Here is a 17567-nt window from a genome sequence, read left to right on the forward strand (position 1 = left end):
TCCAATGCTTGCCCAATGATCATCACTTTCAATACATTCTTAATTATTACTCTCATATCCATACTTTGTTTTATTGAATAAAGCTCAAATATATTAAAAAATGAATTGAAATGAAGCACTGCACAAGAAATTGAAAGATATTGCATTACATCTGCACTTTGTTTTATTAAATAAAGTTCAAATATATTGAAAAATGAATTGAAATGAAGGACTATACAAGAAATTGAAAGATATTGCATCACATCTATAATCAGAAATAAGCAAGTTAACAACCAGTACATAAATTGAACATATACAATTACAACAGCTATAACCACCAACACATAGGCTGAATGTATATCCAAAACCAGCTGTTACAACTAATTACCACAACCACATAGGTTGAATACATACAAAAACAACTATAACAAATAGCTACAATAGCCTAACAAGTTGTGCCAGCTTGACATAAATTAGACACCCATATCCATACTTACTTTTATATATTGCAACTATTTGTTTTACAATTTCTTTAAATGGTTATAGTTTTAGCATTTAAGCCTACGATATCAATCAGTTATGTAGATAAAAGATCTCTTCTTCTTGCTTTGTTTTGTTTTTCCTGTATGATGATTTTGTTTAGTTTTGAATTGTTTAATAAGTTTTCCAATGTGGAGTCAAATTTTAATAATGTGCAGAAACTCCTAATTTATATTGACACCATTTTCCAATGGTTTTGTGATAAACTCACAAACAGAAGCATACAACTGAAGAGCTGTAAAGATCCAAGAGTTGGTGAACATGGCAGAATTAATCAATTGTGGAAGGAATTGAGTGGATCTTAGCTTAACCCTCGCATTAAAAAAAAAGTGAATGGTGAGAAGGCCTTTGAGATAAACAACACTCCTCTTATCTTAAGGAGTAAAACAAAATGAATGATTATCTCATGCGACCGATCTCTTTGGATGAGTTGCAAATTCTTTATCATGCCTAAGGGCAAAGCTCTTGGTCCTCATTAATCATAATTTGTTGGAGGTAGTTAAGGAATCATATTCTCGCAAGTAGATGCTCTGGGCATTGAATTCTACTTTCTTGACTCTTATTCCAAAAAAAGAGTGGGCTAATAAACTGGAGTTTTTTAAGCCTATTGATCTATGTAATGTGGTTTACAAAGTCATTACTAAGTTGATTGTTGAGAGAATTAAAAACTAGCTCCCCATTATTATCTCAACAGAGCAAGGTGGTTTTATTGCAAGAAGAAATTTTTTGGATAGGGTGGTTATTGCTACTGAAGCTATTCACTCAATGGCTAGTTCAAGGGTGTCATCAGATGTCCCAAAACTCTATTTAGGGGTGACAATGGGGTAATGGTTTACCTACTGTTTCTCACCTTCAATCTGTTGATGATTCTGCTCTTGTGAGACTTTCTCAGATCAAGGAAGCTGAAGCCTTTCGACATACTTTGGATATTTATTTGGCGGCATCAAACCAAAATGTTAATGAGCACAAATCTTCTATTTAGATTTTCAACACTCTTGCATCTATTCAGCAAAGGATTACTAATATCCTATAGTTTTAGATTGGGTCGCTTCCTTCGACATATTTCGACATCCCTATTGTTGTTTCTAGGCATCGACAACTCTTCTGGAAGAATTTGATTAACAAGCTTCAGGAAAAGGTAAATCATTGGACTCATAGATGGCTCTCTACTATTACTTGGGTTACCCTTCTTATCTATTATTCAAGCTCTTCCTACTTATAGAAGCATAGTTCAGGCTGCTCTTGTTTACTTTCTCAAGGAGTTTGATGCTCTTTCTTGGAAATTTGTTTGGAGTGGTAATTTGTGTAGCTCTAAATGGAGTTTGATTAGCTGGGAAACTATTTGCAGGCCTAAGAAGGAGAGTGGTCTTGGTCTTCAATCAGCTATCTTAAGTAGTCAAGCGTTGGTTGCTAAGCTTTATTGGCGATGGTGCTCTGGACAACATCAACTCTGAGCCTATATTATTACTCATAAGTATTTTAGATGCATTGATCCTTGCTCTATTTCTACACTTCCTCTTGAAGGTTGTGGCTCTATGATCTGGTATACTCTAAAGAACGGTGCTCTTTTAGTTAAGAGGGGTCTTTTTAGGATATGTAGGGGAGGCTCTGAGGTTTTGTTTTGGTCAAATGCTTGGGATGGATTCCCCTCCATCTTATCCATGTACCCTCATCTTCAGACTCTCTGTGATTCTTTTCTTGTTGCTAGATGGGATAAAGTGGCTCATTACAAGACCCCTTATCAATTGTGACCTATTGTCGATTATAGATGGAAGCACTCTTCAGATTAGCCTCCTGGAGGCACAAAGGTGGATCGTGAGGAAATTTCTCAGATTTTGGCATCTAGGGCATGTTGCTCTCTACTAGAACAAGATGTTTTGTCTTGGGGAGGTACCTTAGCTAGTAAATATTTTATCTCTGTTGGGTATCAGGAGATAACTAGACAACTATTAGGGGAGGCTAAGGTCCCTTGGTGCAAACAAGTTTGGAATAAATTTTCTTAGTCCAAGTGAAATTTTTTAATGTGGCTAGTGGCTCACAACTGTTGTCTTACATGAGATAATCTTTGTAAATGCAAATTTTAGGAGTTGGAATTCTTTAGAATAACTGAGAGGGGGGTTGAATTAATTATCCAAGGTCTAGATGCACAAATAAAACTTTTCAATGCTTAGTAGACTCATATCCATAAAACCTTATCATGTATGCATCCATTAGATCATGTAATACTTAAACTTTGTAGGTTACTATCCTAGGTCAAAACAACTTTGCAAATGTAAACATAAAACAACATAACAACATTCACACAATTTAACAAAAAGATTTTATGTGGAAACCCAATTTGAGAAAAACCACCAGTAACATGCTACTAATTCTCACTTTTCTAAAGTGATGCCCTGTGAAAGGCCAACCCTATTAAAGGTTACAATACACAGTGTTAAATGTGACTTGGTTAAAGGATTTCAATCACCATGTTAGGAGTAAGCCTTGTTAGAGAACTTTAGACCATTTCATTAGAATGTCACCCTGTTAAAGGATTTATAAATGACTTTTAGGTCAACTTTAATCCAAAGGATTTACCCTAGACTGGTATAATGATTAGAAAGTAACAATAAGGCTTGATCTGATAACAAATTACAACTCACTTGCAAATTAGAGATCTATGTTTCAATCCTCCATTTTGCTTGGCTTTCACACACTTCAGCTCTGATAGCTTGTCCGCCCTTCAAGCATTATATGCTTAAGTCTTCTTACTTTGCATGCCAATTGTAGTCACTTATGTTTGGCCATTGAATGAAGCAATACTCTAGACTCTTTTTCTTCCTTAGGTTCTCGCACATGACAACCTTTGCTTCTGACTAGCTATCTCTATAAATACAGAATTAATATCTTTTTTCTCTTCACCACAATCATCCATTTTAGGATTATGTAGGATACAATGAATCTACCCATTTTCCATTTGGTTCTTCTAGAAACTTATTTTACAATTTTCCTTGAATTTGCCTCAAAATGATTTACCTCGAATTATGTGCCACCAGCTCATCATAGTTATCTTCCACATGCTTCACACAATTCAAGAAAACAAAATAGTCAGCTCAAATTTGTCAAATCTTCAATTTAACACTTTTTGTTGTCACTCATCAATTATACTATTCTGTCACTCAGCCAACACTAGTTCACTCAACAAACACTAAAGTCTATTGATGCTTGGCATCAACTAAACTTTACTTGGCATATACTAACAATCACTCGACTTGCACTATTTTTCATCTTTACTTGACACCTCTTGTTTTTCACTCGGCTTCCATTGATTTATGCTTAGCTTGCACTAACTATTCAAAAAGGCTTGACAGACACTTTTCTTACTTAACCTTCTTCTAGTCTTAACTTGAGTAATCTTTCATTTTAGAAGTAGATAAATAATACATTATAGTATCAATGTCTTACTTGGTCTTAGTGCTTCTTTTACATACCAAATAACTCAACCTTTCTCTAGGTGCTATTGTTATCTCCTCTTTTCAAATCCTCTTCATCAATCAATTAAATGATAGCTTTCAGACCAAAAAGCAATTGTCTGACCAATAGGTAGAAGGTTGACATCATTGAAAAAATAATGATTGTTCCATTACAGGTTCTTCTCTTCAAAACAATCTCATATCAACAATCTTACCCTTTGGCATTAATGGAAAACCAATACCATCAACAATACCAAAAAGAAAATAAATCTTTGAAATTTCTCCCTCTATCAATGTAGTAAATGTCCTTCCTCTATGTAGGGTAATGTGAGCTTTGTCAAGTTCCTTTGCTATATCTTGTTCCTCTAACTTATATCTCCCTCTTTAGAATATATCTCCCTCTTTCTAATATTCAAGTGTATCCATCTCTGTCTACTCTATTCTTTCATATTATGTCTCTCTCTTTCTAGGTATATGCTTTTTTGTTGTCATTTCTCATTTCTCCATCAATCTTATTTTTAGGTACTCTATCTCCCTCTAGTAATCATTTCTCCCTCTTTGACAACAATTTTGAAGACTTTTCATCTCTGTATGTAGAAATAATCAATTCCAGATTCTCCCTCTGTCACCTTTCATGTGATTGTAAATCTTCTAATTTAGTTCCTTCATTAATTTAGGTAGCTCCTAAAGTAATATCCACTACATCAAGTTGTAAGATACAACATTTAGCTTAGTTGATGCAGGGAACTACTCATGCTTCTTAAGTAGCTTTGGATAGGGGTATCACCGCTAGTTTACCCCTTAGATACTCATGAGCATCCTTAGGTAAATCTATTGTGAAGATATCAGCTATCTGTTCTTTTGTATTCACATATTTCATCCTCACTTCTTTGTCTTGAACTAACTCTCTCAAGTAATGATACTTGATTGCAATGTGCTTAGTCTGTGTGTGCATCATAGGGTTCTTTGATATATTTATAGCACTTGTATTATCACAATAAAGTACCATAGGTTTAGTGATTTCCTCCTTCATGCCTTTGAGTAGTTGTTTGATCCATACCACCTTTGTACAATTTATTTCAATAGCCACATATTCAGTTTCAGCAGTAGATTGAGATATACAATTTTGTTTCTTGTTGGTCTAGGTGATCAACCTCTTTCCTAAGAAAAATACTCTATTCTTTTTGTCATCAATGTTTCCAACCCAATCAACATCAGTGTAGGCTCTCAACTCAAATTTTTTATTTTTCTTGTAGTATAGACCATAGTCTTCTATTCATTTCAGATATCTCATAATTCTCTTAACATCCATCAAATGATTATCCTTAGGATTTGCAGAAAATCTTACAACAATCCCAAAAGATAATGCAATGTCAAGTCTGCTATGCACTACATGTTGCAATTTTCCAATCATAGACATGTACAGTGTTTAATGTACATCAGTAGAATCATCATTCTTTGACAACTTGTGTCATGTCACCATAGGTGTGCTAACTGGTTTTGAATCTTCCAATCCAAAAGGTTTCAATATTTCCTTCACATACTTAGAATGAGTGATTTATATATCATATTTCATCTAATATATTCACAAACCAACAAAGAACTTGATCTCTTCAAATATAGACATCTCAAATTAGTTCATCATTTCATTTGCAAATGCTTTAAATAATCCATCTTGACCTCCAAATATGATATCATCAACAAAAATTTCAGCTAGTAAAATACCTTTACCTCCTTCTGTCTTCAAGTATAGATTGTTGTTATCATCATTCCTCTCAAAACCAATCTTCACAAGATAATTGCGAAGGCTTTCATACCATGCTCTTGGGGCTTGCTTTAAACCATACAAAGCTTTGTGTAGTCTACATACCATGTTCTTTTTGTTAACGTCAACAAATCCTTCTAGTTGTTCTATATAACCTCTTCTACTAATATACCACTCAGAAATGCTAACTTCACTTCCATTTGATAAACTTTGAAACCTTTATATGTAGAGTAAGCAAGCAAAGTTCTTACTCCTTCCAATCTTGCAACAAGGAAAAATATTTTTCCATAGAAAATTGCTTCTTCTTGTGCATACCCCTTGCAAACTAATCTTGCCTTATTCCTTGTGACTTCACCATTTTTATCTAACTTTTTTTTGTACACCCACTTGATTCCAATCACATTCTTGTCCTCTAGTATGGAACTAGAGTCCATGTCTTGTTCTTCTCAATCTTCTCAATCTCTTCTTTCATGGCTTTACTCTAGTCCTTATTCTCTAACACATCTTTCACTTTCTTAGGCTCATGCATGCTCAACAAACATGTATCACTTGTTACCTTGTTCCTTGTCATTGGTATAGCATCTTTATCTCCAATAATTTGTTCAACAGGGTAATGTCTCTTGACATACTTTGACAATCTTGGTTTTGTTCTTCTTTCTTCAATAGGTCTGTCAACTTCTGAATCGCTATGTACTTCTCTATTAGGTAATTCAACATCTCTTTCGTGTACACTTATCTCAGAATCAGAATGTGCCTTAGCTTCTATCTGCAACTCAGCTCTTGACTGTAGCTCAGTTCCTAAATGCAACTCAACATTCATTATATGTGACTTGACAGACACTGAAACTTGTTGTTGATTAACAACTTGGTCTAAATCGTCTTCATCAGCAAGCATACCTTCATAAAAGTATACAAATGATTTGTACTCTTTAGGTTCCTTCATAGGTTCAGCTTCATGTACCTCTATATATTCATCAAACTTCACATTTGCACTTCCCACAACTTTGTTAGTGTTAGTATTTAAAAACTTATAAGCTTTACTTCTTGTGGAATAACCAAGGAATATATCTTCTTCTCTTTTAGCATCTAATTTTCCATTCCTAAAATGCTTAAGAATGTAGCACTTGCTTCTAAATACCTTAAAATATTTTACACTGGGTGAGTATCCATACCATAATTCAAAAGGTATTGAATGAGTACCTTTCTTGACTTGTGCATAGCTCAAGGTATAGACAATTGTACTTATTGCCTCTATCTAGTATTTCAAAGCAACATTCTTATCCATCATGAGTGTCCTAGCACAATCTATTATAGATATATCCCTCCTTTTTGCAATTCTATTTTGTGGAGGGGTCCTAACTGCAAAAGTCTGTCTTTTAATTCCTCTATCATTATAGAACATCTCAAACTCATTTTATGTAAACTATCAACCTTTATTAGATCTCAAACATTTCAATCTTTTGCATGTCTCCTTCTCAACTCTAGTTAAGTACCACTTAAACATTTGGAAAACATTAGATTTATGTTTCAAAAACATAACTATCATCATCGTAAAATAATCATCAACAAATAGGATAATGTACTTGTCACCTGTGTAGCTTTGCACATCAATTGGTTCACACAAATCAATATGAACAATCTCTAAAATTTCTTTAAAGGTGTAAGGCTTACTTTTAAAACTAGATTTTGTCATTTTTCCTAACTGACATTGTTTGCATATCATATTGTCAAATTTCTTCAATTTAGGCAAACCTCTAACTCTTTTCATGTTACAGATATTGACTAAGTTATCAAAGTTGACATGACATAACCTCTTGTGCTATAACCAAACATCATCAAATTCTACAACAAGACAAGTAGCATCATGCATATCAAGATAAAATAGATTAACTCTAGTCTGATCACCTTTCCTTATTAGTTTCCCATCAGTGTCATAGATCTTTTCTATCTTGTTCTCAAACTCAACTTTGCAACCTAAACTATTTAGTTGTGACACATTCAACAAATTATAGTTAAGTCCTTCTACATAATAAGCATTATCACACATGATCTTTTCTGTGAGTTTGATAGATCATTTTCTTTTTATTAGAAAAGGTTCATCATTACCAAACCTTTCACTATTTCAATCATAATAATCAAGGGTAATGAAATTACTTTTATCTCCAGTCATGTGATGTGAACACCCACTATCAATGATCCATCTGTCACTCTTGTTCACATAAGATACTAGTGTAGTTGCCTCATCCTCATCAAAATCATCCTTTATTGCAACATACACCACTTCATCATCATGGTCATCATATCCATCTTTGATTTCCTCTTCAGTAATGTAGCAAGACTTCTTGCCTTTATCTTTGTAATTTTTTTTGTCCTCATCTCTTTTACTTTTGTATTTGTCTCCACTTTTATTGTTCTTCTTCTTTGGACATCTAGCAGTAATATGACCAACCTCACCACAATTAAAACACATGATAGGTAACTTACCTTTGAATTGTCCTTTACCTCTATGAAATCTCCTTGCTAGCAGTGCTTCAAGTTGTTCTACATCTTCTTGATCTATATCACTGTCACTAGAAACATATTTGACCTTTTTTTTGTTCTCTTTAGGATCTGTTAATGATAGTTTAGCTTTGAAAGCATATTCAATATTCTCATATTTGAAATTATCAAAATTAGAGAGTTCAAAAGCAGTGAGTCTTCTTATCAATCCTTCAAGGGTCAAATCATTACCAAGTGTACACCTTAATTCTTGTATGGTAGAGACTCTAATAGCATAGATGGGCAGTAGGGTTCACAGTACTTTGTTGGTCACAATCTCATCTTCAATCTTACCAATTCCTCCTCTAATAGCATTTACTACTTCTTTTACTTTGGCATAGTATTGAACTATATTCTCACCTTCTTGCATTCTCATATCATCAAACTTACCTCTATGACTTTTAGATTGTCTCTTAGTACATTTGTGTCTCCTCCATAGATCTTTTCTATAACATCCCACATCTTCTTAGTAGTATCACATTCCTTGATGTCATTAAACTTGATGTAGCTTAGGGAAAATGCAATCTCTAACATAGTCTGATTGTGTTCTTTCTTCTTTTTCAGATCCTCAGTAGTTAGGGCTCTAGCAAGGTCAACATGCTCAGTGGTGATGGTATATTGTACATGGTCTCCAAGACCTCCTAGGTGTAGCTTCATCATACCTTTCCATGCAAGGAAGTTCTCCTTTTTGAGCTTGGATACCTCTCTTTTAGACATCTTGATCTTTTGCTTCTAGTACCTTCAAACTAGTCCTCTTAAGCATTATGGCTCTAATACTAATTGTTGGAATTCTTTAGAATAACTAAGGGGGGGTTCAATTAGTTATCTAAGGTCTAGATGTAAAAATAAAACTTTTTAGTGCTTAGTAGACCCATTTCCATAAAACCTTATCATATATGTGTCCATTAGATCATACAATACTTAAATTTTGTATAAATGTCAAATTGTGTAAATGTTCTTATGTAAAATCTTACAACTTTGTATAAATGTAAACATGAAACAACATAAGAACATTTACACAATTTGACACAAGGATTTTTCATGGAAACCCGATTTGGAAAAAACCATCAATATCATGCTACTAATTCTCACTCTTTTGAAGTGATGCCCTGTGAAAGGTCACCCTTGTTAAAGGTTATAATATATAGTATTAAATGTGAACTAGTTAAAGGATTTTAATCACCCTAGTAGGAGTGAACCTTGTTAGAGGACTTTAGACCATTCCTTTAGAATGTCACTTGGTTGAAGGATTTACAAATGACTATTAGGTCAACCTTAATCCAAAGGATTTACCCTAGATTGATACAATGATTAGAAAGTAACATTAAGGCTTGATCTAATAACAAATTACAACTCACTTGTAGATTATAGATCTATGTTTCAGTCCTCCATTCTGCTTGGCTTTCACAAACTTCAACTTTGATAGCTTGTTCACCCTTCAAGCATTCATACTCTTAAGCCTTCTTGCTTTGCATGCCAATTGCAGTCACTCATGTTTGGCCACTAAATGAAGCAATACCCTAGACTCCTTGTCTTCTTTAGGTTCTCACACAATACAACATTTATTTCTGACCAACTATCTCTATAAATAGAGAATTAAGATCTTTTGTTGCTTAACAACAATTGTCCATTTTAGGGTTAGGTAGGATACAATGAATCTACCCACTTTTCCATTTGGTTCCTCTAGAAACTTCTTCTATAATATTCCTTGAATTCACCTCAAAATCATTTACCTTGAATTTTGTGTCAGTAGCTCATCATAGGTATCTTCCACATGCTTCACGCAATTCAAGAAAACAAAATTATCATCTAAGATTCATCAAATCTTTGATTTAACACTATTTATTGACACTTGGCAATTATATTGTTCTGTCACTCAGCCAACACTAGTTCACTCAGCAAACAATAAATTTTACTAATGCTTAGCATCAACTAAACTTTACTTGGCATATACTAACAACCACTTGGCCTGCACTATTTTTCATCTTTTCTCAGCACCTCTTGTTTTTCACTTGGCTTCTACTAATTGTTGCTCAGCTTGCACTGACTTCTTAGCAAGGCTTGGTAGACACTTTTCTTACTTAACCTTCTTCTAGACTTAACTTGAGTACTCTTTCATTTCAGACTTTAAGTAGATAAACAATACACTGTAAACTTTAAGTCCAAACATTAGAAACCACTTATCAGGTACTATGTCTGCTCACTACCCTCTGTAATTCTTTAATAACTTTCATATGTCTTCAACTTCCTATACTCAAACTTGTCTACAGAACTACGACACAATGTAGAATACATCCTCAACTATGCTCAATCTAATCATCAATACATAGTCTGTACAACCTTATTATCTATCTGTTACTCTGCCAGTCTTTACAAAAACAATATTATGTTGTCATCAATGACAAACACGGTCATGAATGTACCATGTCAGTTATGCTAACAACCTCTCCAATGCTTAGGATACTCACCCAAAAGAATACCATCAACATTAATTCTAACAATCTCCCGCTTTGGCATTGATGACAACATAGATGAAAAATATCTAAGTTCCAAGAATACCAAATCAAACTATGTTGTTAATTTTGTTTCTCTCTTCTTTTCAAATGATCTTCATCAAAAGAATCTGAAACTCATGGGAAGACTATTATGTATGTGCTTCCTCACTCTTTCAAGGATGGAAATCAATTATTCACAACTTCTCCCTCATTAATATAAACATCAATGTTTCTGCCCATTGACATCAATCTACTCACAAACAATTATCCCCTATACATACATGTTTCATGTACACAATCTCTCCCCCATTATGTTAGAGAGATTATTCTCTATCTAGAACACTTCTCCACCATACATAGGAGATGTTTTTCATGCAATCTCTCCCCCATTAACATCAATGACAAAGGCTTCATTATGTCAATCATCTGCTCCAAGTCTTCAATCAAATCAAGTGTCCAAAGACACTATTCTATACCAACTACCAAGAGTCCTTGATGACTCTATTCATCAGAGATACTCTCTCATATAGGAATCCTCAACATTTACTCTAGCTAAACAATAGTCCTCTATACCACTAGGTTGATGCACTTTCTACATCATCTACTAAGAAGTAGAAAGGGGCATAACTCCAAGCATACCTCACAAATACTAAAATGTATCTTTAGGCAAAGGCTTTGTAAAGATATCTACAATCTTCTCTTTTGTACTTGCATGCTCCAATTTAATTTCTTTCTCTACAACTTTCTCTCTCAAAACATGATACTTAATAGATATATGCTTCATTTTAGAATTCTTAGACATACTTAATATACTTGTGTTATCATAGTGTATGATAACAGGCTTTGAAAATTATATCCCAAAATCCTTTAGCATTTGCTTCATCCACGCTATCTAATTACAATTGTCTGTTGTTGCTACATACTCTTCTTCTTATGTACTCTATGACATACAGTCTTGTTTCTTACTTAGCCAAGAAACCAATGTTCCTTCAAGAAAAAATGCTCCATCATTGGTGTTCTTTTTGTTATCCATATAGCCTCCCCAATCTGTATTAGTATATGCACATAAAGGAAATTCATTTGATTTTTCATACCATAAACCAAAATTAGGTGTACCCTTCAAATATTTGAATATTCTCTTTACTATTGCATAAAGTGCTTCTCTTGGATCAGCTTGAAATCTTGCTACTATCCCAACTATATTTGGTATATCTGATCTGGTGTGAGTTAGATATTGCAAACCTCCAATCATAGATCTGTACTTCTAGTCAATTTTAGGTTTCTCATCTTTGCTAGTTAACTTGTGACCAGTTATCATAGGTGTAATAATAGGCTTATAGCTTTCCAAGTCAAATATTTTCAACAAGTCTTTTAAGCACTTAGTTTGTGATAAGTAAATATCATCACTATTTTGTTAGAATATATAGTCCACCAACATAACTAAAAGGTGGGGGGGATGAATCAGTTATCTAACTATTATCACAATTATCAACTTTAATGAAACTAAACCATATGAGTAATATGATCAGAAACCACAACAAGATACTCATCCACAATAACTTCAGATATGTTGGCTAGGGAAACCCTTGATCAAAAGGAAAACCCTGATGGGGATGATACCCACAAGATGATGTACTAATATAAATAGTCATTGTTAGAGGTTGGACCCTATTAGGAGTCTATAACAACATTTAGTACATGTCAATCCTTGTTAGGAGATTCCAACCCTATTAGGAGTTTTGGAAGGCAGATGGACCCATTGTTCAAATAGCTTCAAGGGAAAGACCAATTAACCCACTATCCAAATGATCTCTATAGTATTCCTTGTAGAATAATATAATTGAATTTCACTTCCTTCCTCTTTCTCTATCCTATAAACTAGACCTTTGCTCCTTTTGATCTTGTAACTAGATCACAAATCTCACATCCAATAATCCCTTGGATTGCTTACTGACATTCACCAAACACTCTGCTCCTTTTTTCACTTTGCATGGAACATATATTAAAATTGCTTCTTACAAACAAGTAAAACATTTTTTCTTTATAACCTATCTTCAAAATAATTCCTTGAGTTGGCCTTGAGGCTTTCTGAATTGATTATAATAAGATAATTAATTAATTCACAATTAGAATAGCATTGTTGGTTTACTATCTATACAAACCTTCACACATGTGATACTAGGGCTTTCACTCTCATTGATGTCACCATCAGACTATCATTTTTCATTGGCTAACCGTGCATCACCAAATTATATCCCTGCTAGAAGATATAATAAGATCATCAAAAACTATTTTCCATGCACTCTGTCTTTGTACTACTCTCTGTAAATCACTTATAACTTATGTACACCATTGACTTAGACTCTGTGCATTTAGCCTCATCATCAAGACACCAAGTACAATATGTCCTTAAATGTGCCTCACTTGTACATCAAAACTTTGTCTATATAGGTATGATTTATGTCTGCTACTTTGCCAGTCTTCACAAACATACTACTATGTTGACATCAATGACAAACACAGTCATGAATGCAACATGTCAATACTCTCCAATTCTTAGGATACTCCCCCAAAGGAATACCATGAGCATTCATGCTAACATGTTCTACACAATTTGTAGACCTAAGAAACATTTCATCTCACCAATCATACTCATCTCAAATTCATTCTTCATTTCATTAGAAAATTTATCATTTTCTTCATCATTACCTCCAAAGATTATGTCATCCACAAATATCCTAATAATAGACAATCCATTTTCAAATTCTTTCAAATACAAATTTCTATTTGTCTTACATTTAGCAATTCCTAATTTCACCAACTATTTTTTCCAATCTTGCATACCAAGTTCTAGGTGTTGTCTTTAGACCATACAATGCTTTCTTTAATCTACATACCATATCTTTTTCTTTTGTAAATAGAAATCCTTTTGGATGCTCAATGTATACTTCTTCTTCAAGATCTTCATTTAGAAATTTTCACTTTACATCCATCTGATACACTTTGAACTTCTTACTTGTTGCATAGGCCAAGAACATCCTTACTGCTTCAATTTTGGCAATAGGGAAAATGTCTCTCCATAGCCTATACCTTCTTTTTGTGAATATCCTTTACATGCCAATATTTTTTTATTCCTCACCTTGTTCATTCATTTTGTTTTTGAAAACCCGTTTAGTTCCTATAACATTCTTATCTTTAGGTCTAGGAACCAATTCTCATGTCTCATTCTTTACAATATGATCTAGTTCTTCCTTCATTACTTGAATAAATCATCATCCTTACATGCCTCATTTGTGCTCTTTGGCTAAACTTATGAAATATAACACAATTATTTATGTACTCTATTTATTTTCATAACTCATTTTTCTTTTCTTCTAATAATATGATCAGCATGGTGATTCTTTGTCAAAATTCTGTTAGGTGTAGGCATTGTTGTTTCAACTCTTCTTCTCTAGGTTTAGATCTTAGTTCTTCTCTTTCTTCAACAACTCGAACATCATTCTACAAACTATTTTTAGTCTCAAAGGAAACTTAAAAAATTTCTATAAAAGGTTTAGGATTATCTTCTTCTTTTTCATAATTATAATCCACCATTCTCGCTTTAACTCCAAACTTTTCATCCATTTTTACATTTGCACACTCAACTGTATTCTTAGTTCTTTGATTAAAAAATATTCAAATTTTTCTTTTCAATGAATATCCAAGAAACACACCTTCATTTCTCCTTGCATCAAACTTACCAATATCATCATCTCTCTTTCTATAACACTTCCAAAAATTCTGAAATATTTTTTTGAGGGTGCATGTCCAAACCATAATTCATAAGGAGTCTTGTTTGTACCTTTTCTTATTTGCACTATGTTCATTGTGTATATTGTTGTATTTATTACTTCTCTCCAAAATTTCTTCGATACATCATTCTCAAACATCATGGCTCTTGTTGCTTCTATTACAAACATGTTTCTTGTTTCAGCAATCCCATTTTTCTCAAGGATCTTAGGTGCTAATAGTTGTCTCTTGATGCCACTTTCTTCAGAAAAGATTTTAAAATCTCTTAAGGTAAAGTCTTCTTCTCTATCTAATCTTAAACATTTTATCTTTACTCTAGATTCATTCTCAACTCTATTATTAAACAACTTAAGCTTTTCAAATGCCTTAGACTTTTCTTTAATAAATTATATGCACATCATTCTAGTGAAATCATCAAAAAAAATCATAAAGTACCTTTTACCATAGAATCCTATTGTTTTGGTAGGACCACTCAAATTTGTATGAATAATCTCCAATTTTTTTGTGGTAGTAAACTTCTTTCTAGGAAAGGAAACTTTCTTCTGCTTTTCCATAGCACATTCTTTGCACACAACATTAGTAGGCTTCACAATTTTAGGTAAATCTTTGAAAAAAAATGTACTAATAGCCTTCACAATATTATCAAAGTTTATATGACAAAATATTATATTCCATAACCATATGCTATCCACTTTTTCAACCAAACATGTCATCTCTAGAGGGTTTAATTGAAACACATTACCTATGGATCTTGTGCCAGTGCCAATCAACTTACCATATTTATCCTTGATAATGCATGTCTTCTTTTTGAATTAAAAATAATAACCTTTGTCAACCAACTGTCCAACACTCAACAGGTTATGCTTTAATCCATCAAAAAAATAGACATCATCAGTGTTAGTTTTTCCATCAAGAGTGATAGATCCTATTCCCTTGATATGACAAGTTGCATTTTTTACCAACTCTAACAATTTCTCAATCATGATTACTAAAATTAACAAATCTATTCATGTTTCCAGTCATATGATGTGAGCATCCAATATCTATAATCCAATATGTTATCTTTCAATTTGCGAAACTAGGGATTTATCTTCTGTGACTTCTTTTTTAGGATTTTTTTTCTTTTATAGCTACAAATTATAATTCATCATCAGTTTCACTCTGAACTCTTTCTTCAAACTCATCATCTCCATTTGCATACAAACAATCTCTAGGCTTTTTAGATTTGAAATTCTTCTTATACTTTTTCTCTCTTTTAAGAAAATTAGAAGCATAATGACCAAATTCATTGCAAGTTCAACATTTAAAGATTCTCTTACTGTATGGTTCTCCTCTTGCAAGTAAGAAAATTCCTTGTTCAATTAGTTTGTCCTCCTCATATCTGGATCTACTACTACTAGCATAGTCTCCACCAATGCTTGCACTTCTTGATAAAGAAAGTTTAACACTTAATGCACTAAAGGTTGTTTCCAATTTTGGAAAATCTCTAGATTGTTTCAAGCTCATTTTTGTTTCTTCCAATCTTCCAAGTAAAGTTTTCCTAGTAAAATTCTCAGTGCAGGGTATTACTAGCTCAATCATCTGCAATGTTTTCTTGAATAGTAGCATCAAAAATTTCAATATTTTCTAGATAACCTCATCTTCAATTTTAGATCCATTACAAGACTTAATACCTATAATAATTTCTAATGTTCTACCAATATATCTTCTTACATATTCATCTTCCATCATTCTAGCATCTTGAAACAAATATATCCAATTCTATAATCTGATTCTTTTAGCATGTACATCACCTTGAAATGTAGTTTCTAAATCTTTCCAAATTCCATGAGATATGTCTAAATATTTTACCTGACTATAATAGAAAATGAGTCTTCATCTTCTCCTTCTAGCTATCATAATTAACTCCATCAAATTTAGGACTTTCTTTTTTGAAGTGACATGGCATTGATCTCCTTAATTTTTAAAGATTTTTCTTCAAGGACCTAGTGCTCTAATACCAATTTTTATAAAGTAAATTCCACCAAGATAACTAAGAGCGGGGGTGTAAATCAATTATCCAATCATTAAAATATTTATCAACCTTATTAATTCTTAACCATGTGAACAATATAATCAGCAACCATAAGTAGATACACATACACAATAACACCAAATATGTTAACTAGGAAAACCCTTGATTAGAGGGGAAACCCTAGTGGGGATGATACCCACAACATGATGTACTAATATATAAGTTCCTTGTAAGAGGATGGACTCTATTAGGAGCTAATGAAATATATTTAGTACATATCAATCCCTGTTAGGAGATTCCAACCATGTCAGGAGTTTTGTGGACCCTATAAGGAGTTGAAGAAGGCAAATAGATCCACTATCTAAACAGCTTCAGGGGCAAGACCACCAAACTCGCTATCTAATCGGTCTCTATATTATTCCTTGTGGAATAATAGAAATGAATAATCTTGAGCTCCTCTATCCTCTTGACTAGACCAATCCTCTTCTAATATCAATACCATGTCACCAACTTCACATCCAAATAATCCCTTGGATCGCTTACACACATTTACCAACTTTTTATATCACTAGTACAATTTGCACTACTTCCATGTAGTCCACACTTCATCATAAGGAAAATAACTTTCCTTTATACCATATCCTCAAAATAATTTCTTGAGTCAACCTTGACGATTTCTCGATTAATTATAAAGGATGTCATTAAGATATTACGATTACATCATATTGTAGGCTCACAATCTTTGCAACTTCTCACATGTGCAACCTCTTACCTTGCGCTCTTAGTAAAATCATCATCAAGTTGTCCACTATCACTATCAAACTATGCTCATCATGATTCTAACCTTATTAGGAGATACAATACAAATGTCAAAAACCACTTATCGGGTACTATGTCTTCTCATTGTCCTTTGTAATTCTTGAATAACTTCTACATGTCTTTGACTTCATGTATGCTCCACTTGTCCATAGAACCAAGACATAATGTAGAATACA

Source organism: Cupressus sempervirens, chromosome 3 (assembly GCF_028749045.1).
Source record: "Cupressus sempervirens isolate cs-2001-9-10 chromosome 3, ASM2874904v1, whole genome shotgun sequence".
NCBI classification, from domain to species: domain Eukaryota; kingdom Viridiplantae; phylum Streptophyta; class Pinopsida; order Cupressales; family Cupressaceae; genus Cupressus; species Cupressus sempervirens.